Source organism: Anser anser (genome assembly GCF_964211835.1).
Source record: "Anser anser genome assembly, chromosome: 13".
Classification (NCBI taxonomy): Eukaryota; Metazoa; Chordata; class Aves; order Anseriformes; family Anatidae; genus Anser; species Anser anser.
The window spans coordinates 2,502,266-2,528,689 of record NC_139734.1 but is presented as its reverse complement, the minus strand read 5'-3'; the positions used below and the strand labels follow the sequence as shown (position 1 = coordinate 2,528,689).

Sequence of the window (26,424 nt, the reverse complement as noted above, 5' to 3'; positions counted from 1 at the left end):
AGGCTCCCCCTCCATCTTTGATGCATCCTTTTTCTTTGTATTGACTGTAGCTCCTGAATCAATACACTATATCAGGTTGCCTGATGATCACAATCCCCTGCACCACACAGGTACCATGCAGTAAGTCAGGAACAAGAAAAATTCTTAAAACATTTCCCTATTATTTCCCAGAACTATTTTTTTCATTGGATTCATTCTTTTAACCCCAAAACGAGGTTTTCAATTTGCACGCCAAGTTCAGAAGCATGTGGCTCATCCTGACTGCTTAATAAACCCTAGTAAAGCCCAACTGCTTTAGTGCAAAAAGATCTATATAGGCTTCAAAGCACGTTTTTCTGAGCTTGTTTAATGACAATGAACACAGAGTAATGGGTTACATCTAATCTGCATTCCCTCTTTCTTTAGGTTGCATTTTACCCTTGGGTTTTGAATTTTGAAATCCTCACCACGCTGAAAGGAAAACACAAAAATATTAGCGGCAAATTGCCTTTAGTGCAGCTCATCATTCACACGTTTTTAAAGACCCAAACACAGCCTCATTTTGACAAGAATGAGGCCTCCAGTAAGAGCAGCATGAGGTTATGATGCTCTTCATCTATCTCCTGTGCCAGCCCTAAATGTTATGAAGTAAGGGTTGCTCTGAATATTCCACTCAGTTTTTACTATAAGCCATCTCTCCCCTTTCAGGATAAGGTTTCAGCACGTTGATTATATTTCAGTGCTGAGTTTCTTGAAATCATTAATCTAAAGTGACAATTTGACTAAATACAGTAGCTCATTTTACATTGCCAGCAGGAGAGGTGAGGAAGTCAGCCTGCTGCTTCACCGTTCATGAAATGGATAATATAGCTCAGAGAATAGACGTATAATGTTTTCTGTCCTTCACTCTACTGCTTTCATTTTACAGTTTTATCTGCTATCTAAAAGCTGCTTGCTTACCCAGTCACTCTTATCTTCCCTCTTTGTGAAACTTCTTTGCAATAAATAAAATGTCTTGTGTGTTTGCTGTGCCTTCAGATCATTTTGATTTCAAATACACTCAAGATTTCATTTCAATCGCCCTTCTAAAAATGGTATTTCATATTATTCCATAGCATCAAAATGGACCAATGTAAGATACCATTTCTGACCTTTTCCCCCACATTTGTTTACCATATAAAACTAAGTACAGACTCTATACATATAGAGAATGATTCTTCATATTTAGTTTATATATATATATATATATATAAAGATGACCATAAGCTAAGTTGAATAGTAATAACTTCCTATAAGAAAGAGAAACTATAGTACTGATTAATCTACTAGTGAAACAGGTCTTAACAAGATTATTTTCACTGTTCATTGAACTTCATAAAATATTTAGATGATCTCAGAACTTCATCTGACAAACATACTGATGGCAATAAGAAGAGTTTTAGCCTGATACAATGATGCTAGAAATAAAAATGAAGTTCCCCTATTGATAGCATTAGAAATTAGCTTCTTTGCATGAACCTAGGAATATAATTTTGCTTTTCCCATTCATATGCAAATGCACTATGCCAAGTGCACAAAAGATATTCCAAGGAAGAAATTAAAACATTATAGATTCTAATACTAGGGTTATTACATGCCAAGCAAGTTTCGTGCTAGGCTTTGTTTCAGGTTATGTGTGATATGACAGCTGTTTCTATTCAGATGGTATTTTAAAGGAAACATTTTCTGTAATTTCAGCTGACTCATATTCAGACTAGCAATACTCCATTTTAAAATACCATTGAGAACATGCAAAATGTTTCTTCACTGAAGACAGCATTTACCATTGTAATCTAATGCAAATGTTAGTTAGAAACAACAAGCCTGCACAAATGCCAATACCACTTGTCCCCCTTAAGATGATTTCACACCTAGCACAGCAACAGATAATTTGCCAGAAAACACATTAAAAAGCAGTTTAAAATGTATCACTGTATTATCTCTATGGTAAACAACACAGTAGGTCCCAGATGGCTTCCAAGGACCTTGCGTTCTAAATAAAGAAAAAAAAAAACATAAAAACAATCCCAAAACACATCAAAATCTGTGATATAAATTCAGGTTGGGGCTATTATTGCAATCCTTACATGACCACTACCTGGACATTAACAAAAGCTTCTTTCTACTAAGAGACAGTCAACAGGTCATCAAGTTAACATATTATTTTATTTTGAAGGCAGAAATGTTAATTTAAAAAGTAAAACCAGCTTTTCCTCATTTGTTGGCAAGCCCCATCCCATTTCACTAAAAGGACAGATGTATGGACTAATAAAAGGCTTATTTATGTGAAGATGAAGCATGCAGAAGTCTCAGGGAAGGGCACAACACCGAGCTCACTTTGTCTTACAAGAAGTCACACAAACAATAACCACAAACAGCCCTGAATCTGTGAGGAACGTCAGGCAGCAAAGCTTGTTGGCTAGGCGATATGAGAGCACTGTACGATCCACTGAGGGATGAGCCATATGGTAATAAGAAAATGGCAGCCATTTAGGTGGTCAGAGGAGGACCATTTGTTTTGTGGGCTGTGATCAAAACCAAAAGGGAAAAAAGCAGGAAGACTGGGGAAAGCACCTGGTGCTGCCAACTGGAACAGCTGATGAAATAAAGCAGGTTGGTGATTATGCAGATGTAATCCTTAATAAATCTGTGACAGCATATGGTGAACAGGGGAATGAAGGTGGCCAAAACACCAAAGCACGCTTCCTACCAGGGGCTGCTGAAGGTACCTAGAGGGTATAAGAATATGGCCAGACATGACTCTAAGACTGGTGAACTGTGTGCGCTCAATAGGAGGATGATAAAGGCCGAAACTAAGGCTCTGAATCTGTTTTAAAATGTCAATCTGAGCACCAACAGAATTGTTTCCAGCTCCTTTACATTCGGGATGACCACTCTTGAAGTGCTGTGTGTTTCTCACCATTTGGACATGGCTGAGAGCCACAAGCCAGGGTTGTGCAAAGCAGACAAATACTGACATATCCATCTTGTGATGGAGCGTGCATGAAGCCAAGCTTCAGTACACCTCTTGTCTCAGCACTCTCCAAACATTTTATTTTAACAAGACGATTTCTCCTTACTCTTTTCTCACTCCTGACTGTTTACAAGAGCATGGCCTCAGCTGACAACCCTCAGTCTTGCACTGTGCACTGCTACAATCTCTCCTTCGATGAATCGTACAATTTACTCATCTTGGGGCTCATGACAGGGTCTGCAGTGAGAAAGGCAAATGTGATGGGGTCAGTGATGGGGAAGTGAGTCACTGACACACCTTGGAAGCCAAGTCCTGACCAACCCCAGTGTTGGCACTTGCTCCATTTAGCAGCGTGGGTGCTATATCTTACACTGTGAAATACTGATCACATTAATTAAAGCAGCACTCCCCCAAACCATCATTTGGTTACCAACCAGCACTTACACGATACTGAACTGAAGACACTACTCGGTAAATGTTGCCTGAGTGAAGGTTTGAAAAGGTTTGCTTCTACTTGAGATGTTTACCTAATATACTATGCATAACTGTGCCTCCTGAAAGCATCAGGGTTTGCACTCCATCCTTTCCAGAATAAAGGAAAAACTACCTACCCAATATGAAAAAATTGTACCGTAAATTCAACTTCTATATCCCCCAATATCCTGTGGATCTGATCATCATCAGTATGCGCAGCAAATCGCATCCTGCGGGACACAGACACTCCCAAGGCTGTGTCAAATCCTTCATCGGTTTTGCTAATTGATAAAAGAATGTCTGAGGACGGAAACCAGCTCAGGTTTGTGTCACGTTCCCCTCCCAGACAGTGCTGAAATTTCATGTTGATGCTGAAAGTAGCAACAACAGGGTTGTCCTCAAAGACCTGTGGCCATCTGTTGGCAAACCACATCAGAAGGGGATGACAAGAGTCTTCAGCCCATCATACTCTCATGTGCCAAGCGGAGAGACAGGAGGCAGCAGAGACATTTGCATGCTTTAAGCATTTCAGCAATGGATTAATTGAAACTGGCAGATAGAAATGGGCTGATATGGCCTAACCAGAGTGAAATTACTGAATATTTGGCCAATTTGAGTATATGTAATTTTTATGGAATTTTTGTGAGAACATTTCATTCTGCTTTAATTATCATCAAATAGGCGATGGGTGGGAAACAGGGGCCAAGTGGAAAAGGTGCATGCACAGCATAGGCATCATGTTTTCATGGCAGATTCCAAAGCAGAAGCCAGGACCCTCAGGTCTGCAACTCTTGCTCTAGGTTGGGAACTTCAAAAGGAGCAGATCCTTTATAAAGTGAGCTCAGTGGCTCTAACACATTTCAAAGGGAAACACACATCGACTATGGATTGCCCTGCATTGACAATGGAACTATTTCATTCCATATTCTCATTATATTTGCTTTCAGGTCAGTTGAAGTTATTTTGTCATATTTTCAGCTCTTATTAGAGCATAGAAGATATAACTGGGTGCTAGTTCAAAATTATTTCTATTCTATTCTAAATATTTATCAGCCAAAAGACACAAAGTAGTAAGAATGAAAACAGGTACTATTAAAGCATAGGATAAATCATTATATTATAAAGCTTGCAAAAATAACCAGGTATTAAATTACTCTTGATCAACATGGTTCCTTGAAAGTCCTACATCTGTAACTGGCACAAATTAAAGTGAGAAGTACAAAGGCAATTTCTTGAATTGTATGGGAAGAAGTGTTTATAACTTCAGATTATGGCTGGACAAGAGCAGACACACTCACAGTACTCTCAGTCACGCGACACTGAAAACTGATTACTAGAGCCATTACTGCACTGCAAAGTGCCTGTCAAATTGAAAGCAAAAGCCAAAATGTAAAATCTTTATCCGATCTTATTAAGTGGCTATTAAACAATAGAAATGCACCAGCAAGTATTTCAGAATGATATTTGCAAGCAATAAAGCACATAAGACAAGGCAGACAATTTTCACCCAAGTGTATTACCGTAACACAGACACTTTTTAGACAGGTGCCAAGGGGCATCAGCAGGTCACTACAAGGATTCTGGTTTTGTGCTGTTTCTAACATCGCTATTTCATGCAGTTACTCTTCACGTGTGTTGCCACTGCAGACCTTGGCCATACTGCTATGGCATTCCCTGCTGCCATGGATGAGGCTGCAGCAAGAGATTTCTGTGCTCTGCTGAGTTCTGGCTGCTGAACGGCTTTGTAATCAAGCTTATCATGAATGACTCTTACTAAAACAATGGGATACTTTCTTTTGTAATAGTGGCATAATTGCTATGGGGGAATACAAGAAACAATACAACAATACCAAAGTGACAGAGGACGCAAGCAGATGTGCCTCAGCACCACCACACAGGCTTCCTGGCCATTTGCAAGTGTTTTTATTTACATTACGTTTACAGCTGCAGCTGACTGCAAGGAGAACTCGAGGCATTACTGTCTTGCAAGACAAACCAAGACCCTTCTTCTTTGCCTCAGGTAGAAAACCTCCTAGCTTGGTGATATTTCTCTGGAATTGCTCCCTCACTCAGCACCTCCAAAGACCGTATTTTCTAAGCCAACATTGCATTGTCTTCCTTGCAGATTTATCCAGTGGTAATAAACCTTAACAGAACAGTAGGCACATTGTCCCACAGACAAACCTTCTGCAATGACACAATCCACTACCCTATTTTCTACCTCATATTTGTAGGTCCAATTTCCTTCCCTATCCTCCAGGAGAGCACCAGCAGTGTGGACATCCCATAGAGGCAAGGATATGCACATCCCTACCAACTCTGCCCTCTTTGCTGAGAGCTGTTCGACAATCTGCATGCAATGGAGAGTGTTGCTGTTTAAACAATTTAGCAATTAACAAACCAAAAGACACTGTCAAATGTGCTGTGTATACAGATATTTTCCACAGATTATTGTTGCTGTCTTGTGTTGGAAGAAATGTGTCACAAGATGAGCATTGTTTCCTTTCTCACCGTGGTGTTGCCATGATTTTATATTTGTATGAACAAGCAATGCAAATACTTCATAAAAGCCTTTAATAGTGTTATTCAGCTAACAGTGGCAACAGTAATCAGCATCTTGCATTCAGACACAGAACAATCTGACAGCTTTGCCTGATTGCATCTCAATATTTTGCTAAAAGCAAAGATTGCTGTAAATGGGTGGATTAAAGAAGAAAAAGTATGATTAAACAGGTGTGTATGGGGGACAATCACGGTCACTACGAACTATTCATGCTGTGCAAGGGAAAACAAACTGGAAAGGTGAAGAAAAATAGGCATCTTCAAATTTTGTCCATATTAAATGAATATCAATTTTATCCACTTCAAATGAATTATAAGTACTGCCACCAAGCAGATTTATGTATGCTTTGACAAGGTACTGAATAACCTTCTCATTAACAAAAATAGCTCAAACACGACAGATGTAAAAGAGATTCTGATATAGGTGCAACTAATTATGTATATTTTGGGGAGATTGGATAGTCTCATATGTGCTGGCTCTAGCAGAGGTGGATATTTCAAAAATCAAGTGAACAAAGTCAAGAGCATCATTATTTATTCATTCATTTTTCAAGAGGTGAAATGCCCAAACCAATTGGTAAGTTGTTTCTTATTTAGTTATGCCTCCTCTATATTTAGGAAGGCATAACCCTAAAATGTGTTCACAAAATATCTCCTGTGTTTTCTTAACCTCATGCTTCACCAGTTCTGCGACACCCCTTAACTGTAATTATACTTCCTTTGGAGTTGTACCCTAAATAGAAATTGAACTATTCATGCTGCAAATTGAAGTTCTTCAATGCAAAGCCATATAAATACCATGCATTAGCATTAACCTACTCCCAAAATTTGATAAGATCACTCCTGTTTCTCAGAAAGATGATACTAATTGCTGTTATTTTATCAAGTCCAGGCAGACACATTCAAACAAGCAAAGGCTTGAATGACCCGGAAATTTTTCCCTTTAACCTTTGGAATATGCGAATGACCTCATGCAAAGACCCACTAACCAGCCAGCCACGTTCAGAGCCACTGTCAGCACATGGGAGGTAACAGAGCGACTGCTGGTAGCACTTCACCCGTTAAAATCAGGTTTTGTGGCACTGTGCACTCAAAATAAAAACACTTCAGGGATTATGTAGCAACTGAGGGAGAGGTGACACAAGAAAATCCTTGCAAGGATTGTTAGACCGAGGTCCAAGCGACCCATGAACTTTGGTGGTACTCATTTGTGTTCCTGCTACCCTACTCCAGCCCTTCCTGAGCACTCCACACAAGCTCCCAAGCCACAGCTCTCCAGAAAGTACCCAACGAGCACTTGCCCCAGCCTCCACAGTACCTTGGCACTTGTTAAATGAAAGGACACTTACTTACTGTTTTATCGCCACCATTCATTTCTTCCCTTCTACCGTCACCTTTACCCTCCCTCCTGCTTCCCTGAGAGCTTGGGTCAGTGTAACTCATGAAGCCTCATGCCTCAGTTAAGGCACAGACCTTCATCATCCCAGCCTTTGGGAGAGCCAAACCAACAGAAATCAGTAATAATATTTTTGAGCAATCCTCTATTCCATTGTTCATCTAGGAAATATGACTAGTAAATGTTACATGTTTTGTTTTTTTTTTCTAAGCACTGATATTGAGAGCAGATTCTGTGGCTCAGAGGATCGACTTATTGCCATGGATGTTACAACAGCAGGACACACAGACATACAATTGTACTGCTTTTCCACACCTAGAGGAATTTCCACTGGGAAGATCTGATCATCCACCCCACTGCATCACTAAGCCAAAGTAAGGAGAATTTCCAGTTCTTCTGCTTGCCATACTTAACAGCAGAGTTGATATCTGTTATATGAAATCATCACTCAATAAAAACAGAAGTTCTGATTTCAGTAATGTCGGAATTTAACACAATTTGTGTAACTCCCGGGGGAGGCTATTCTGTAGTATCAAAAATCAGCATGTATTCTAGGAGAACCAACTCTGTGAGGGAAAAGGACTGGGCTGCAGGAATAAACACATCATTTTCACCTCTAATTTCTACGATTTCATAATGGAAGACTTTGGAATATTTACTTGGAGTAAATGAATGACTTGTCTATGAACCAGAGGGGCTGGAATTAAGTTATTTCAACAGAAAAAAAAATGTATTAACATTTGTTCTTGAAATGAAGCATTAAGATAACACACTTTACACTGGGAACGTTTCTGCAAATGCTCTTTTTTTTTAATGGATAATGCCAGTTGTTCTTGTGCTGAACAGACCATAAACATCCTCAGCTAATTAATTAGTAAGAGAGTCCAAGTAATTACTTACTGTGGGCCTAGTTATATATCATTACATTTGTTAAAGGGACACAGTCATGATTAACGTTCACTGACCAAATTCATGATATTCATCTACAGAATGCAGAAGATTTGATACAGAAACAACAACACCATGTAAAAGGAAATTCAAGGAGTCACCCACATGGCCTTGCCTCTAAGATATAGATTACTGCCTAAGCTCAGAGAGGAGCTGTCTTACGTTGCTTCAAGGGTCAACAGTAAGACACCTGCCCCTAAGAGCAATGCAGGGTGTGTTCCTGAGCACCCAACCCTGAATCCCCACCTTCCACAAACCCTCGTATTAACTGTATACGTAACATGGCCTGACTTTTACAAAACCCAGTGACCCTTCTTCCAGCCCATCTTGTGCAGGGAGCCAGCTTTTTCCTACTTTGCCAGGGTTAGCAGGGGAAGGTGACTCCTGGAACCAGTCCCAGGCAAGCGAGGGAGGCAGCCAGCAGCTGTGTTGGTTGAGGAATGATGCTTCATTTTGTGTTGCCTTGTGAGTTTCTTTTTTTTTGTTGCTGTTTGAATTAATAAACAGTGCCCTGAGGAAGAGCCTGAAAGTGATTTGAGTTTGTCGTTTAATCCTTACTGCCTGCTTCTATGTTAATCATGCCCGGCACCATCTGAAAACTGAAACACACAGCTGCCTCGCTGCCTTCATTATATTTATTAGATAAAAGTTGCCTGCAAAAAAGATAATAATAAAGAAAAAATCTTCTATCTTAACATTACTGCAGATAAACCCTGGAAATAGAGGTATGCTGTACTTGTACAGACATTTTCAGGTTAGATTTGTGCTCTTTAATTAAGCAAAACAAGAACAAAAGAGAGCAGAAGCAAATGCCAGTGGAAGTCAGCTCACGCTACCTTTTCTGCCGGTTGTAAAACTGAATTTTAATAGCTCGCTCTGCTATTCTCTTCGCTCCAGTTTCAAAATCACGTTATAGGCAACTACAGCGCAAGTTTAGCATCTTCAAGAGTCCTTTGCAATTTGTCTTTCTAGAAACAGCATATGTGAATCTGATTGTCATCTGAACCCTTGTGTTACTTTATATCAGCCATGAAACTTCTTATGCTAACAGGGGATAACAGAACATTTCCCTGTGGATTTGAGAGCCCAAACTCCACCTGCTGTCTATGGACACTTTGCACCTGGTCTCCTTTGTGAGCCATTACATATCAAGCCATGAGAGCAACAAGAGGATGCTAAAAAAAATAAATACTTTTAAATCTTAAATTCTGCATAAATCCCTATGCAGCTAACACTGGGAAACCTTGCTCATTGAAGTGCATTACAAACATGATTCAGAAAGAGAAAAATATGTAAAATATTCCTAAAGGGGCTAACATATTCACCTGCTCAGAGATAGAAGGTATGAAAATAATCATTTTCACCTATAAGTATGTTGCAAGACTTAAAATTTGAATGCAAGCCCTGGGAAGAGTACATGTCCAATAGAGAAGGAACATAAAAAAGTGATCATTTTCAGACCTTCAGGAAGTCCACTTGAGAAAAGAAGAACATTTTTGTTACCTTTTGGATGCTCTTTTTCCTGGCTGTGGGCAGCAACACTACATATCAGCCAGCATCCACCACTGCACTGCTAACATTCCACAGCAGCAGGAAGATTTGCCATCATGTACGTCTGGCATCCTAAACCTCTTAAGGGATGTTCCCTGTCTCAGCAAGACAATAAATACTATGAAGAAAAGATGCTTCAACTCAAAAAGGCTGAAAACAGAGAATGGTGGAACAATTCAGAGACTGGGCACACACAACAAAACACCAGAGACAGCTGCTAAAAAATGGGAAAAGACTAGCATCTCTACAGAAGCTGCCTGGCTTCAGTCACCCCAAGACAATAGCAACCAAGACTGAACTTTAACGGTGGACAGATAGTTTTCACCTACTTACAAAAGGGCAGCTCCTGGCCCAAACAAAGTGGACAAACACAGGTTTCTCCGAGGCTGGAGAGCAGTCACAGCCTCCCGGCTCCCTCCAGCCTCCCCAGGGAGCGTGAGTCAGTGACCCAGTTTTTCAGACCTCCCCCCTGAACCATCCTCTGTCTCGCTTGTGCTTCCAGCCCTCAGGCTTGGATCAGAAAATACAATTTTGTCTGCTCTGCTGAGAAGCCTTGAACCGGTCTAAGAAGCACTACAGGGTTGTTACAGCTTCCACTGAAATTTCTGGGCTATTTGCTAAGTTTGCAGATGTATGAGCAAAAGACAGGAGCAACATATGGCAGAAACCTAAGGACAGTGTAACTCCATCGTTAGCTGGGTTAGGAATGGCATCACCAGCTAAGAATATTGCCTCTAAATAATATTTTCTATTTCTTCTTTCCTTGCTTTTCAATCCATCTTAAATAAATTTATAAGGATCCCAGGTTTCCAAAACACACCTAGAAAAACCAAGACCTCAGCAACAAAGAGTCCAATGACTACCACAGCACAAACAAGTAACCAAAAAGGTAACACATAAGCAGGTGATCGTAAAACCCAGAATGTCCCTGAGGAGAGCCCAGTGCGTCACCAGACTCCCATTCCTGACCCGCATCTGGTCCTTACCTGCTCCCTGAGTGCATGGGACAGAAACCCACTGGAAAACCCAAAAAGCAGAAGTCGCCAAGGATAAAATTTGCCATCCAAATTCACCAATGAATGGTTCTCGTGCCTAATTAAGTTTTAATAATAAAACAACTTTCTACCATATAATCCTAACACACATTTCAGCCAAGGTAATGTTAGCCTTGTCTCAAGAATAAAAGCCATTATTGTCAATCATAACAAGTAGTTTAACTCAGCTATAGTATTTACTAGCCTCTTTGAATGTTGTATTATACCATCTCATTTTTTCTTTTTGATTAAAAGAAATAATTTTCTTTCCTTGTGGGTTTATTATAAATAGGAATTGATTATTCAACATTATCAGAGAATCCATTCATCAGTAATGACATGGTTTCCCAAAGAAACAACCAAAAAGTTGCAACTAGTGAATTAAAGGTCTTTTACCTTTTCTCTTTCCCCAGGTTTCAAGTGGACAATATTATGGTTTTCTTCTTCTCTTGATTACCACTGCAGCCAATCCATCTGAAAACAGAATAATATAGATTTTCTGAAAAGTCTGATTAGACTTTTTAACAGACATAATTCATGATTTAAGTAATAATTTAAACCTACTAGCAAGCTTTTTTTTTTAATATAATTTAATTCAGTTGTGACAATAACATACATAGAAATATGTTGCCAATGAACATTAGCTACATTTTGTGTCTCTTTATTATCTTGTATTTTACCAGGTTGTCAAGAAACATATTCACCATAGAAAGCTAAATATGAATATCTCTAGAGTCCAAACATAGCTGGATGGTACATTCTCTAGCATTTGTATGAAATTTTTAGTAGTTTGCATATACAAGGCTCAGTTTATAGCACCCAAGTCTATATATGAATTCACTTGCATCAAAAGCCCATTTTACTATTTTGTGCAAGGAGAACACTTTCTTAACTGACAATGCTTGGCTTTAATGAGTCCTATATTACATAAAACGCACAGTCTGAGTTTCATGGAAAGAAGACACTACAGGATATAAATGCATCAACCAGAATACATTGTTGTAAATTATTCTTAAAACAATGTTTTGGCTTCAGTCAGGAATAGCAAAAAGCATCTCTAGCAGCACACTTGCAAGTCAAACACTCAGCATCATGCATCATGCCTGCAGGCTGATGGTCACCACGGGTCCCCAGGCAAGTGAGTTCATTGCAGCATGTACCACATTTCTCTGTCACTAGGAAAATGTCACTGTTGGTTTGATTTTACTTTTATTGGATTTGTGCTGATATACAGTGTTTCCTATGTCTGAACTCTTTGTCTGGTGCTTGGTTTCTTTTCCATGAACGGTTTCTGATTCGATTACAGATACCACTTTCTGAAATAATTGATTTTAGTTAGGACATTAACCCACTGCCAGTCCTCAAGCTACCATGATGACACATGGTAACGTAGAGAAAGGGACCAGACAACTTGTTGACTTCATTCACTGTTTTTCTTTTTCTAGAAACTCAAGTAAAATTTTGACAAAATCATAAGTAAGAATGTATTTTTAACAAAGATTCTACTTCTTTTGTCTCTATTACAAAATGAAAATGACAAGGATGTATGTGCTAAAGGGGGGAAAAATGTGATCAGAAAGGCAGATACCTCTTAGATCAGGACCGAGTCTCTGGTCTAATTAATACTATTCAATTATAAATTATTGCCACATAGAATAAAGTGTTTGTAAGGCAGTAATTAGGTATTAGTATTTGTTTTCATGAAGCATCTGGGAACACTACAAACATTACATCCTCTTTGAAATATCTAATGAAAGCAAATACAACACAGCAGAAAGTCACTTTTTCTTTGCATTATTACGTGCACATCAAACATTTATTGGCTATTGAAGCAAAATTAATGCATACAGGAAAAGACCAGATGTCTGTTATTAGGGGGTTCTCTTGAAAGGAACAGAGCTACATATGGGATTTGTTCTGGAAATCTGAGAGATATACTGTGTTAAAATAAAATTCTTGCCTGTAGTAACACTGGATTTTACAATACAGAGCAGAAACATGATCTAAAAGTTCTCTTCTGTGCCTGCATAAGCAGATGATCAGGTAGAAAAGTAATTCACTCTTCTAGCAGGCCATGAACTGACAATGAAAAACTGAAAAGTGATCTTGAGTATAGATTGCTAAATGTGCGGATGAAATGCTAGGAAATACACAGCACAAATTCTAGAACAGCCCAACAGTGCTTAGAAAACCAATTTATAAACAGCCTTTGCTGGCTCTCCATTACTTCACTCCACACAATAAATGTGGAGTGACCTTGCATCCTAGCATAACATATATGTTACATGTTACTAGCATAACATGTATGTTATATATAACATATATGATATTATTTCTACATCAGTATAACTGATGTAGAAATGTGACCTCACATCCTAGCATCTATGTCCAAGATTCCTCAAAGAGCTCAGAAAAACTTACAGTAAATAAGCATGGCAAAAGGTAGATCTCCCCTACCGGTGAGAAAACATCTCCAGGTGCAGGTTCCAGTGCCCAAAATGACAAACTATTTCATTTAAAACATCTCTTTTGCCTACTTTTCTAAACTCTTATAGGATTACATCACCATGAACTATTTTCTGAGTCAATTCTTTCCCAGGTACTTTCTCAATGTAAGGAAATGAGCTCAAGACAGCAGGTGGGTGTAAGAAGAACAGTTCAGGGCAACATGACCCATAATGTGCTCTGCAAGAAAAGAAATCAAAGTGTTTCACATAACACTTCACAGCAGTCTCTCTAATAGTCTCATCTTCCCATATGCTAAAAAATCTTACCTTCTGAAGCCTACAGGGCAGAAAAACACTAATAACTGTGTAGAGCCCCTTGATATTTACAGCTCTGCAGAACGGCAAAAATAAATCCAGGTCTCCTAAACATGGTCTCAAAGAGAAAAAGAGGGAAGAAGACGGCCATGCCTCACATCAGACCTCAACACAGCAAAGCTATGAATTCAGGAGCCTGGTGTCGGGTGTGCTGAGTAAACAGACCAAAGATCTGGCACGGTGAATTCTGGCTGGGGTCGGATGGTTCAGAGCAGAGCACGCAGGAGCTGATCTGCAGGGCCTCAGCTTCAGTGCTATTTCCAGGGAAACAGGCATGGCCATCTCAGTGACTGAGAAAGAGGGAAGCATGCTGCTGCTGCTGGAAAAAAAATGGCAGGGAGAAAGATCAGAGGATGAGCAAAGCATCCCATGCGCAGCTTCAGTCAGAGGTTCCTGTTAATGGAAGGTTCTGTGAGGTCATTCTTTACACCCTCAGCTGGGTCTCCTGAAGAATGCTGCTCTTTAGTTTTCTGCCCATCAGAAAATAATTGCATTTAACACAGCACAACAAAAGATTAACAAAACCATACTAACCACCAGAGAAATGTGTCCTACAAAAGGAGCTCGGTGTAAATCAAAGGAAATTCTTTCTATGCATGAATAAGGCTCAGCTCTGAAAAAAACAGTTCTTGCCATTAAGGCATTTGATTAACAACTAAACATTCCCTTTACACTATCATATTTTTAGCAACCAAGAGGACACATTACATGCATAAACAGTAACACACTTGTACAAGTAACAGCTTGGCACATGGACAGCAGAGCCCTTGGGACCATATCAGGGATCTTTGAATGGAAATTGGAACCTGGTTCTTTTTCTAATCTCTTCTCCAGCCTCTCCTGCTGGAAGACAGACCGTGCGCAGTCACGCTGAAGCATGCTTTTCGATGGAAAACACAGAAACAGGAATGAGAAGGGAGACAAAAAGAGACCTGGCCCACTTTGGTGGGACAGAGAGCTGGAGCCAGAGGGTTTTCTGCATCCCCCAGCCCTCGCTCCAAGCCAGAGCTGGCAGTCACACACTTTCCAGGTTTGCCGGATACAGAGCACTCCTCAGCATCAGCTGTCTCCAGGAACCCATGGATATCCTAAGCTAAATCACAGGCAGAAACCACAAACTCCTCAGCATCTTCTTGCTCACAAAACAGCACTCAGAAGAACCATATACAAAAGCATTATATTCAGCTTACTGTATAGAGATTTCACACACAGGTTTTGTACAGACTCCCATAAACATTGTGCAAGCATCTAATGTTTCTCATAGCTGGTTCACATCTGAAGATTGGTATTTCAATTTCACTTATTTAGTGCACAAAATCCCCTCCTTTTGGGCTTGCATCTGCTCCACAGCTTTCCCTGGCTGAAGGCTCGGGGAGAAATGAGACACGAATTGCTCACAGCATTTTTCCCAGCACGTTCTGTGTTTTCTTGCAACATCTCATCAACTGCTGCACACGTTTTATTGTCAAAGGCAGATGGTCAAATTGGTGACATGAAAAATCTCCCAACTGCCATTGCCTGAGAGTGTCCCTGACACACTGGGGACAATTTAAGTGAAATTTCAAATCAAACCAGGGAAGCCTCTAAATTCACCCAACTGGAAACTGTTTACACAGACCTCTGCAAACAGAGGCCAGTAATGCTTCCAGCTTTGTTCAAAGTCACTGTGATGCCTCCAGGCCTGTTTATCCTCCAAATATTCTTTAAAATGCTGAGAAGTTTTTCAGCTGTTCCACTTTCTTCTTGCCCTCATTGGGCTTCGAAGGAAAACCAAATTTGTTTCTCCTCAGGGAGAGCAGAACTTAGGTGGGGGGAATCAGAGTACCAAATGTATTTCTCTTCTTCTGCATCCCTAACAGATGGGAAGCTATTCTTCTACTGATGAATCTCCTGTCTCAACAAAGAAATACGAGCCAAAACCCCGAGGGAAATGGGCTTGAGGTTTGTTGTTTTTTTTTTTTCCTAATTTTGGGCAAGCTCAGGTAGATGGAAAATAAACTTCTCTCCCTGTGCATTCAACCTGATTGCATTCAGCCACAGCATTTGATGCAAACACCCTGAAATAATTTCAGAAGTAGGTGCTGAAATTAATCTCCTACCAGTGCAGCAGCACAGGATCAGCTGGCACTGAGACGTGGACCTCTCTGGGCTCGATGCCCTTCTCACACAAAGGCCACCGCAGCCTGTGCTGGCACCTCCAGCCTGCCAGTTGTTTATAAGTTAAAACTTTGACCTGTATTTCCTCCCATTACTCAGATCTGCATTGTGGGACACCGTGGAGGCTGAGTTGAATGCTCGGGGGAAATAAACAGGACTCCTTGCCCCACAGCATCCATTTCCACCCATGCACCACACTGCTGCTCTTTGGGGCCAAAGGCTGAGATATTGCAGAGGACTCCTGTTTCCTGCCTGCCACAGCTGGAAAAAAAGATACGGGATGAGCTCAGAAATTCCCTCTGGCTGTAGGAACAGTCCAGTCCACAAGGTTAGCTCTCTACAACTACCAGACGCCAGGCTCAGCCAAATGGGCAAAGAAATTAATTTACCAGATCAAGCCCTAACCATCCATGTCTCTTACCACTTCCATTTTGACTGCAGAAAGACAGAAGCTGAGAAACTTATGCTGAGATATTACAAGAGAACAGCACTTCAATATTAAAGTGTTTCTCCAACTAGGGCTACAAATTGCAGTAGGTCAGGAGCTGCTGTTCATGCAAGTGCATAGTTTCTGCCATCAGCACTGCTATTAGGCTGAAGGCAACAAATGTGACTCGTCTTTCAAAAAGATACATGCCAAGGTCAAAGCTTGTGTCATCACAAACGCAAAACATGAGAAGCCTACACATTGCTTTCAGCAAGAGTTCATTTCACTGACGTGCAGTTTTCTATTCATTTAGGACGTTTCTGTCTAAGGTTAAAAGCCAGAGGGTACACTCTGTGCTGACCTTCCTCCAACAATTAAAAAGAACACAAAATCTTCAGGATTCAGAGGGAAAAAAAGTTGATGCCAATTTAGTCTTAGATAATGCAGCATCAATGAGCCCAATCGATATCACACACAACACTCAGCAATTTAAGCATCTTGTTACATTTCTTTTTTGGGGGTATGCATACTAGCAAAAGAAAAAAAAATTGCTCTAAGGATCAAAGCATTGTAGAGAAAAGCCGATAATTTACTACAATTGCAGTTCAGTATTATATTTCTGAAAAGATGCTACTGGAGTAATTTGCAGTATTTGCTGAGACTCATTTCATCCACCAAGATCTCAAACAAATATTCTTCATTTTTGGTTAGCTATTAATTGGACTGGAAACTTTTATTTATCCTGAAGGATAGCAAAGCCAGCACAAGAATAGTTTAATAAATATTTTCATCTGAATAAATAGCATGGTTCTGTCTGGGAGAAGAGCTAGGCTGGCTGCATTGTGTTATTCTCAAAGCCAAGTTCAACCGATCAGTTTTCCAAGACTGCACAGAATAAAAGGGACAGAAATTGGAAGTACATTTAAGGCCCTGTAAATCACAATGTGTAAGGCAAATTCACATGATTACCCTGCATTAGAGGAATTTTATTTTATTATGTTTCAATTTCAGTAGATTTGGATTTTTTTCCCTCTTCAGAAAGAGAAGCTATAATTCATCACGTTTAACGGGACTGTATTCTGACCGCTGCTTTGCAGCTGCCTGACCGATCTGCATTGGCCAGAGGGTCAGCCCGTTCCTAGAACCTGGCTCTTTTCATTCTTTTATGCAGAGGGTCCCCAGAGTCAAGAAAATTCAGAGACAGAGCACAGAGGGAGCATCTGGAACAACTCTCTCCTTGCATCTCTGAGCGACCTTTTGTAGACCTCTGTCTGGCCGAATTTCCAAATGCTGGTTTGTCTGTTCTCAAAATGCTGCCCTCCAGCAGGTTCTTTTTTAACTAACTGGAAGTTATCATACCAGGCCTTGAGCTACACTTTATTTTAAAATAAAACATTTAAGGAGAGGCCTTTCACGGCCAGGCTGATGTGACAAGCCCCTCTCAAATGAAGGATTGCAGTAGCTCTACAGAATATACATTGCTTGATACCTGAAAAACTCCTTATACTTGCAGGAAGTGGTGAGCTATAATGAATGGCTCAAAATGACCTGTTTAACAGGGAGATCACAGCAGCAGTCCTAGTTCCCACAGCTGGAGACTGTCAAATGAGATCTAATGCAGGACACAGTCAATACAAGTCAGGTACTCCGGTTTTAACCATTTAGACTCTATTTCAGACTGTCAGGATTAAAACTCACACTTAGAGTTCAGCATCTTAGGGAAGCGCTAGCACTACACAGTATTATATGTTTAAGTTACTTTACACACTCTGGATCCAAAAGAGATACTCTCCTTAGGATATGTACCTATAAACAGTTTTTGAAAGAAATTCTCAAAATGCAACCACCAGTGCAGAAGATATCATCTATCTTTGATATCACAGCAAATACCTCTACAACCTGCCAGTGATCTGTATTGTGTATGTCCTCACTCGATGTCTCGTGGCATTCCAGCCCTCTCTGAGATAAAACATTATCTAACTGGGCACACACCAACCATTACTACCTGTTCCTGGCTCTTCTGCTGTCTGTTCTCTCATTACTCCACTTAAATAGAGGCAAGCCTGGTCAAAAAAGAAGAGACTTGTCATTTGATGATCTCCGTTGTCCTGCATACAGCAGGATTTGGACATAAAGTGACCCAGGTTACATGTTAATGGCAAAGGACAGCCCAGACTCTACAAGAAGTAATGTTTTAACATCAAAATAGCTACCTCATCCTCTCTCATGAAATGAGAGATTTCACCTTTGAGATGCATTTTTGGTAACAGAAAAGTGCAATCCCCCAGAAATTAGATGTTGGCAAAACACAGCAAATAGAAACGTAACTGATGGATGTGTTGCTTGGTTGTGCACCTCTGATGTTTAATAAAAATGCTGTTTGCATCGCGTGCACACAAAAGACTAGTTCATCTGTCATATAGTCACTGCCATGGAATTAAATTAGGGGAAGTTACTAATTAAGAGACATGGGGGTTGTCTAGTAAAATAAACTGAAACTTTCTTTCTAAAAGCTAGCACCAACACGAAAGTAAGCTTTCAATGGTATGCAGACCAATGGCATATTAAGGAGCTAATTAACACTAAGCAACACAAATTTATGACCTCCATTTAAAATAAATAAATAAATAAATAAATAAAAGACACCAGTATCTCTGATTGCCTACTTCAGAAACGATTGAGAACCGGATTGCTAACATCAGACTCCCACCATGTGTTTCAAGTAAACATTGACTGAAATGTCAAAGAATCAAAATCTCATTAACAGGAATTTGCCCTGTATTGATCTGACCCTCTGTCCAGTCAGCAGAAGCGTTGTGTTGTGTTTCTGCAGAGGAGAAACAGCATGAATGGATGGTTAGGCAAAGAGGAAAACATATTAGGAAGAGAGACAGATATATAAAAACCCTCAGGTGATCCCACCGATCTATGATTACTTCATTACTGAACATTTTATTATCCAAACAAGTTTGTGGTGGTGTGTTGGGCTTTTTTTGTTTGTTTTCTTTAAGCTATGAACATGAATTATTACTGTTACACAGTTCCTATCACAAACGGAGGAGATATTGAGTTTCAGACTGCCCCTACTCAGACAAGTCTACAGCATTGCCTTGGTATGAAACTGAGGTGAACGTGAAGAGAATCAGGCTCTTGGGTTACACCCAGACACATACTTTCTCTCAGTGAGAATTTTATATTTTAAAAACACAGAAGCATCTTCAAGCACTTGACAAATAAAAAGTGGCTCATGCAAATTCATGCAACTCCTCTGGTAGCACTTCATGCCAACGGAAATGTCACTATTTTTTCCCAAAAAGAAACATATGTTGAATAGCCAATGAGAAATTGCAGACTGCAGATGAAAGGAAATTTTCAATTCCCAAAAACACATGAATAAAATCATTGGATGATGTGAAAAACAACTGAAGCACGGAGCTTCTCAACTCTATCCAGGCACAGTCCCAGCACTAGGCTTTTGTGCCTGCCATTCCCTCTGCTGCCTTAAGAAGCAATCTCTCATTTTCTTCCCCCATTCTCCAACTGACGGACCTCCCCAGCCTCCCCAAAGACTTCCATTTGCTTCTGTTTAAAGGACGCATCTGCACTGACCTCGCTCTGAGACTGCCTCTTCCCTGCATGCCTCCAGATGCTGCCTTTTTTTCCACTGCCACATCACCACCACTCCCATTCCCATCCCTTTTGGTACAACTCATGCTTTTCACCCTAGACCCTGCCTCAGAAGCCTGGGCATCCATGCTCCCTTGTAACCTTCTCTTATCCATTCCTCTGCTCCAGAGTAGGAGGTAATCTTCATCTCCAAAAACCAACTGTTATACAGCTTTTAGTGCACGGTGTGCACCTGAGCTGAAGCCATTCAGCTGCTCTAGTGGAAAACCACTCAGGTACCCCAAGCTCCCCAACACTCATGAATTACAAATGTTAGATGCAAAATCACTATTTATTAGGTTAGTGGTACCCATTTTTTAAGTACTTACAGTAAAATTCTACCGCTCTTGTTTCTAAAGTGTCTCCTGCAATCTCCTTTTAGAGACCATTTTATAGTCTGACCTTTCCTAATTTTATCCCTCAATCCATCCTGAGTAATTATTCCTTGCTTGCTGCTCAAACTCTTAAAATAGTTGTCTGATTATGTCAGACCTTTCATTGTCACTTAGTTAAATTATACATCTCAGACTCTTCCTCCTTCCAAGTATTAATTGTATTCCCAAATGGGTTTGATTTTTAGACTGTCACTGTCTAGGAATGAATGCCACAAAAACATTTTAACTGCAGGTAATGATAGTGTTGTCCACCAAAAAAAATATGACGCTACTTCAAGCTGTCAAAAAATGACACACGAGAAAGCTAGCCTTTTTTTTCCCCTTTGTCTTCAGACAAAGCAAAGCAGGTGTCTAATTAACATTCTGCAACCCAAATTTGTGACCTCTGCAAAGATGAGAAACACAAATATTTGCACTGTCTCTACCTGCTGCTCTCTGGAATTCCTGCTCTTGTTTGTTGTCATGCACCAGCTGACTGCTGATCTTTGTCGACTGTTTCCTTGGTTCGTCAGTGCCTCAAGTCAGAAACCTTGTAAAACATTCAAATGTATGGTAATATGTCAGAAATTTTACAGCAATAAATCAGAAAGCACACAGAGTGAGATAAAACCTGCATCCTCATCCTTAGAAACAGAGATGGAGTTCCACCTTGCAGAAGACACTACAACATAACCAGGGGTCGAGCAACTTGTATAGTAACATGACAACTGATTTTATCACAGACTTCTCATGCAACCACAGACAAGTCAACAAGACTTGTTGCAATTGGGTTTTCTGGTTACAAACAGGAAGATAATAGGACTTCCCTCTGTCATATAGGTGTTGCAAGTATAACTATGTTAAAGATTACTGGGTGCTCAAAAACTATTGCAGCGGGCCAATATAAAATCTGAAAATAATGATACAACATAAGGGGTAATTCATAACATATTCATTTTGAAAATTCACAGATTCACACAGATTCACAGATTTTTCTAGGTTGGAAGAGACCTCAAGATCATCGAGTCCAACCTCCGACCTAACACTAAGTACTCCACTAAACCATATCCCTAAGCTCTACATCTAAACGTCTTTTAAAGACCTCCAGGGATGGTGACTCCACCACCTCCCTGGGCAGCCCGTTCCAATGCTTAATAACCCTTTCGGTAAAGAAGTACTTCCTAACATCCAACCTAAAACTCCCCTGTCGCAACTTTAGCCCATTCCCCCTCGTCCTGTCACCAGGCACGTGGGAGAATAGACCAACCCCCACCTCTCTACAGCCTCCTTTCAGATAACTGTAGAGAGCGATGAGGTCGCCCCTGAGCCTCCTCTTCTCCAGGCTGAACAAGCCCAGCTCCCTCAGCCGCTCCTCGTAAGACTTGTTCTCCAGACCCCTCACAAGCTTGGTCGCCCTTCTCTGGACTCGCTCGAGCACGTCCATGTCCTTCCTGTAGCGAGGGGCCCAAAACTGAACACAGTACTCGAGGTGCGGCCTCACCAGAGCCGAGTACAGGGGCACAATCACTTCCCTCGACCTGCTGGCCACACTGCTTCTTATACAGGCCAGGATGCCGTTGGCCTTCTTGGCCACCTGGGCACACTGCTGGCTCATATTCAGCCGACTATCCACCAATACTCCCAGGTCCTTCTCGGCCAGGCAGCTTTCCAGCCACTCATCTCCCAGCCTGTAGCTCTGCTTGGGGTTGTTGCAGCCCAGGTGCAGGACCCGGCACTTGGCCTTGTTGAACTTCATGCAGTTGACCTCAGCCCATCGCTCCAGCCTATGCAGATCCTCCTGCAGAGCCTTCCTGCCCTCGAGCAGATCGACACACGCACTTAGCTTGGTGTCATCTGCAACCTTACTGAGGGTGCACTGGACGCCCTCATCCAGATCATCAATAAAGATATTAAAGAGGACCGGCCCCAGTATCGAGCCCTGGAGGACTCCACTAGTGACCGGCCTCCAACCAGATTTGACTCCATTCACCACAACTCTCTGGGCCCGGCCATCCAGCCAGTTTCTAACCCAGCGAAGCGTACGCCAGTCCAAGCCCCGAGCAGCCAGTTTCTTGAGGAGAATGTTGTGGGGAACGGTGTCAAAAGCCTTACTGAGGTCAAGGTAGACCACGTCCACAGCCTTTCCCTCATCCACCAAGCGCGTCACTTGGTCATAGAAGGAGATCAGGTTCGTCAAGCAGGACCTGCCTTTCATAAACCCATGCTGACTGGGCCTGATCGCCTGCTTGCCCTGCAAGTGCTGCGTGATGACCCTCAAGATAATCTGCTCCATGAGCTTCCCTGGCACTGAGGTCAAACTGACAGGCCTATAGTTCCCCGGGTCTGCCCTGCGGCCCTTCTTATAGATAGGCGTCACATTGGCTAGCCGCCAGTCAACCGGGACCTCCCCCGATAGCCAGGACTGCCGATAAATGATGGAAAGCGGCTCGGCCAGCTCCTCCGCCAGTTCTCTCAGTACCCTCGGGTGGATCCCATCCGGCCCCATCGACTTGCGCACATCCAAGCTCCGTAGCAGGTCGCCAACCATTTCCTCATGGATAGTGAAGGCCACATCCAGCTCCCCATCCCCTTCCACCAGCTCAGGGCACTGGGTGTCCGGAGAACAACCGGTATTGCCGCTAAAGACTGAGGCAAAGGCGGCATTAAGCACCTCAGCCTTTTCCTCATCCTTAGTAACTAGGTTTCCCCTCGCATCCAGTAAAGGATGGAAATTCTCCCTAGTCCTCCGTTTCGCGTTGATGTATTTGTAAAAGGATTTTTTGTTGTCTTTAACGGCAGTAGCCAGGTTGAGCTCCAGATGAGCTTTGGCCTTTCTAATTTTCTCCCTGCACAGCCTCGCTACATCCTTGTAGTCCTCCTCAGTGGCCCGCCCTTTTTTCCAAAGATTATAAACCCTCTTTTTTCTGCTAAGCTCCAGCCGCAACTCTCTGTTGAGCCAGGCCGGTCTTCTTCCACGCCGGCTCATCTTTGGGCACGTGGGGACGGACCGCTCCTGTGCCATCACGATTTCCTTCTTGAGGAGCGCCCAGCCTTCCTGGACTCCTCTGCCCTTCAGAACCGCCTCCCAAGGGACTCGGCCAACCAGCGTCCTGAGCAGCTCAAAGTCAGCCCTCCGGAAGTCCAAGACAGCAGTTTTACTGGTCCCCTTCCTGGCCTCGCCAAGAATAGAGAACTCTACTATTTCGTGGTCACTCTGCCCCAGACAGCTTCCGACCACCACATCTCCCACCAGTCCTTCTCTGTTTGTGAAGAGAAGGTCTAGCGGGGCACCACCCCTGGTAGGTTCACTGACCAGCTGCGTCAGGAAGCTATCTCCCACGCTCTCCAGAAACCTCCTAGACTGCTTTCTCTGTGCCGTGTTGTGTTTCCAGGATATGTCCGGGAAGTTGAAGTCCCCCACGAGGACAAGCGCCGACGATTTTGCAACTTCTGTCAGTTGCCTATAAAACTCCTCATCCGTCTCCTCATCCTGGTTCGGCGGTCTATAACAGACCCCCACCAGGATGCTAGCCTTGCCGGCCTTCCCGCGGATCCTAACCCACAGGGATTCAACCTTATCATTCCCAGCCTGGAGTTCTACAACATCGAAAGATTCTCTAATGTAGAGAGCCACGCCACCACCCCTTCTGTGCTGCCTGTCCCTCCTGAAGAGCCGATAGCCAGGCATTGCAGCACTCCAGTCGTGGGAGCGGTCCCACCACGTCTCCGTGATGGCAACCAAGTCGTAGCCTGCCTGCTGCACAATGCCTTCCAGCTCCTCCTGTTTGTTACCCATGCTGCGTGCATTAGTGTAGATGCACTTCAGCTGGGCCATCGCCTTCTTCCCCGGCCTAGCCATTGTTTCCCCCGGCACAGCTCCAACAAGCCTTGTTTGAGCCCCGTCCCCCTTCTTACCTAGTTTAAAGCTCTCTCTATGAGCCCCGCCAGCTCCTGGCCTAGGATCCGTTTTCCCCTTGGAGATAGAGACCCATCTGGGGCCATCAGGCCGGGTGCCGAGTAAAGCTCCCCATGGTGAAAAAACCCAAAATTTCTATGCTGGCACCAGCCTCTGAGCCACCTATTAACCACATGAGCTTTCCATGTCCTCTCCGTGCCTCTCCCTTCCCCCGTAGGGATGGACGAAAACACCACCTGCACTCCCGCTCCCTCCACCAATCGTCCCAGCCCCCTATAGTCCTGTTTGATGGCCCTGAGGCTTCTCTTTTCAACATCATCGCTGCCAGCCTGGACTATCAAAAGCGGGTAATAGTCAGAGGGGCGAACCAGGTTTGGAAGCTTCCTGGTAACGTCTCTGACCCTGGCCCCAGGGAGGCAGCAGACTTCCCTATGTGTGGGGTCAGGCCGACAAATAGGGCCCTCCGTTCCCCTGAGGAGGGAGTCGCCCACAACAATCACCCTTCTTTCTTTCTTGGTGGAGGCAGTCCTGAGGCGTGGAGTCAACTTCCTCACCTCAGGCATCCTCCTGGGTAGGCTTCCTACCTCATCCTCACCCACCGGTCTCTCCAGCTCCAGGGCCTCAAACCTATTGTTCAAGGGCACCTGGGAAGGCGGCGCCGGAAGGGGAGGGCATCTCCTGCGAGGTCGAGCAGGGACCTGCCTCCATTCCTCCTCAACTCGCAGGTCCCCTCCCTCTGCCCGATGGCAACAGGGCAGGGGGTCCACCCCCCTTTGGGGCGTCTCACCCTGGTCCCTCTCCCTCCGGTCCTGCAGGGAGTCGCTCCACCAGTCTATCTCCCGGGACCTTTTGAAATGTGACCTTTTGCTGTCAATCTTTCTTAAGCTAGAAAGGGCAGATGTGAATTTTTCAATTTACAAGCCTGAAGATTGCAAATTGAAAAGAATTCACTTCTGCCCTCTACTGTAAGACAGCTAAAGCATGAGTGACAAGCAGACACACTCTAAATATAACAACTTTAATTTCTTTTGAAAACCATTTGCAAAAATTTCTGTTTTCTCCAATTCTTCTCCAAAGTGACAAGTTCTCAATAGCAATAAGATGATGAGCAGACCTGTGTTTCCATCAGATATGCTCTTTGAATGTGGTGTTTTGTAACAAAGGAATCATTTAGTGATTTTGCAAGTCAATGAGCCAAAATAGAATAATTAATGTCAATGGTAGATGAGGAACCCTTAGCGGTAGTCAGAAGCTAATTGCCATTAACACACAGTACTGCATCTAATGATTCTGGTTTAAAATAGCTCCTGTAAAGAAACTGCACAGTTGTGTGGAATTATTTGCATTCTTTACATGGCAATAAACTATTGATGACAAGACCTTTTTTCTGATGTATTTGATTTGTGACAGAATTAATGCTGTGGAATTGATGTCCAGCTGTTGAGTTTATAATTCCTCTTGGTTCAATATTAAAGCTCCCAAACATTACCGCATTTCATGTTATGGCTGTATACAACTGTATCTGAAAGCTCAGGTTTAAACACTACAGGAAATATCAACTGGTCCTCCAATAGTATTTTATATTTTGTCTTTTAACTAGGATCCTGTAGAACAATGTAAATTTGCTCACAGAAAAGGGGAAGTTGCCTTGGACTCTACACTACCTAGTGTGATCTAAACTTTGCAATAAATCATGCTTTAGTGCATAAACTGAGCTTTACTTGGAAGACTGACATAGAAGTCTTCTGAGGTGAAATCAAGGTGTAGCGCTACAAGGGTCCACACTGTCTCCCACCCTTCCCCACTCCACCAATACCAGCTCCTTTTTCAGTACTTCTACCAAGTATTCAAGATCAAGCACGCATGCACCTGCAGAACTGTTATCCTACAATGATTTCAATCAGACTCCACATTGTCCTGAACAGAGGATAAAACAGAAATATCCTTCATGCTGCCAGCCAGCCATGCAAATTCCTGAGTGTTTCGGCATTGTTTGGTTACCTGCATGTGGCAAGTCGTATCTCTATTACAAGACTGCACACAGCACTTGCACAGAGATACCCAAGCTAGCTCTCAAAAGCTACATTAAGTCCTAGAAGCCACAT

The 26,424-nt window shown here is 42.3% G+C and overlaps 1 long non-coding RNA gene across 1 annotated transcript in view; it reads right to left on the bottom strand.

Annotated features, from left to right (window-relative positions):
* LOC310881061 overlaps positions 1-26,424 on the bottom strand; it is a 183,160-nt gene that overhangs the window by 69,022 nt on the left and 87,714 nt on the right. The window contains exon 2 of the long non-coding RNA XR_014572098.1: positions 11,354-11,431. This is a non-coding gene — a long non-coding RNA (uncharacterized lncRNA). The remainder of the gene's footprint in view (positions 1-11,353; positions 11,432-26,424) is intronic.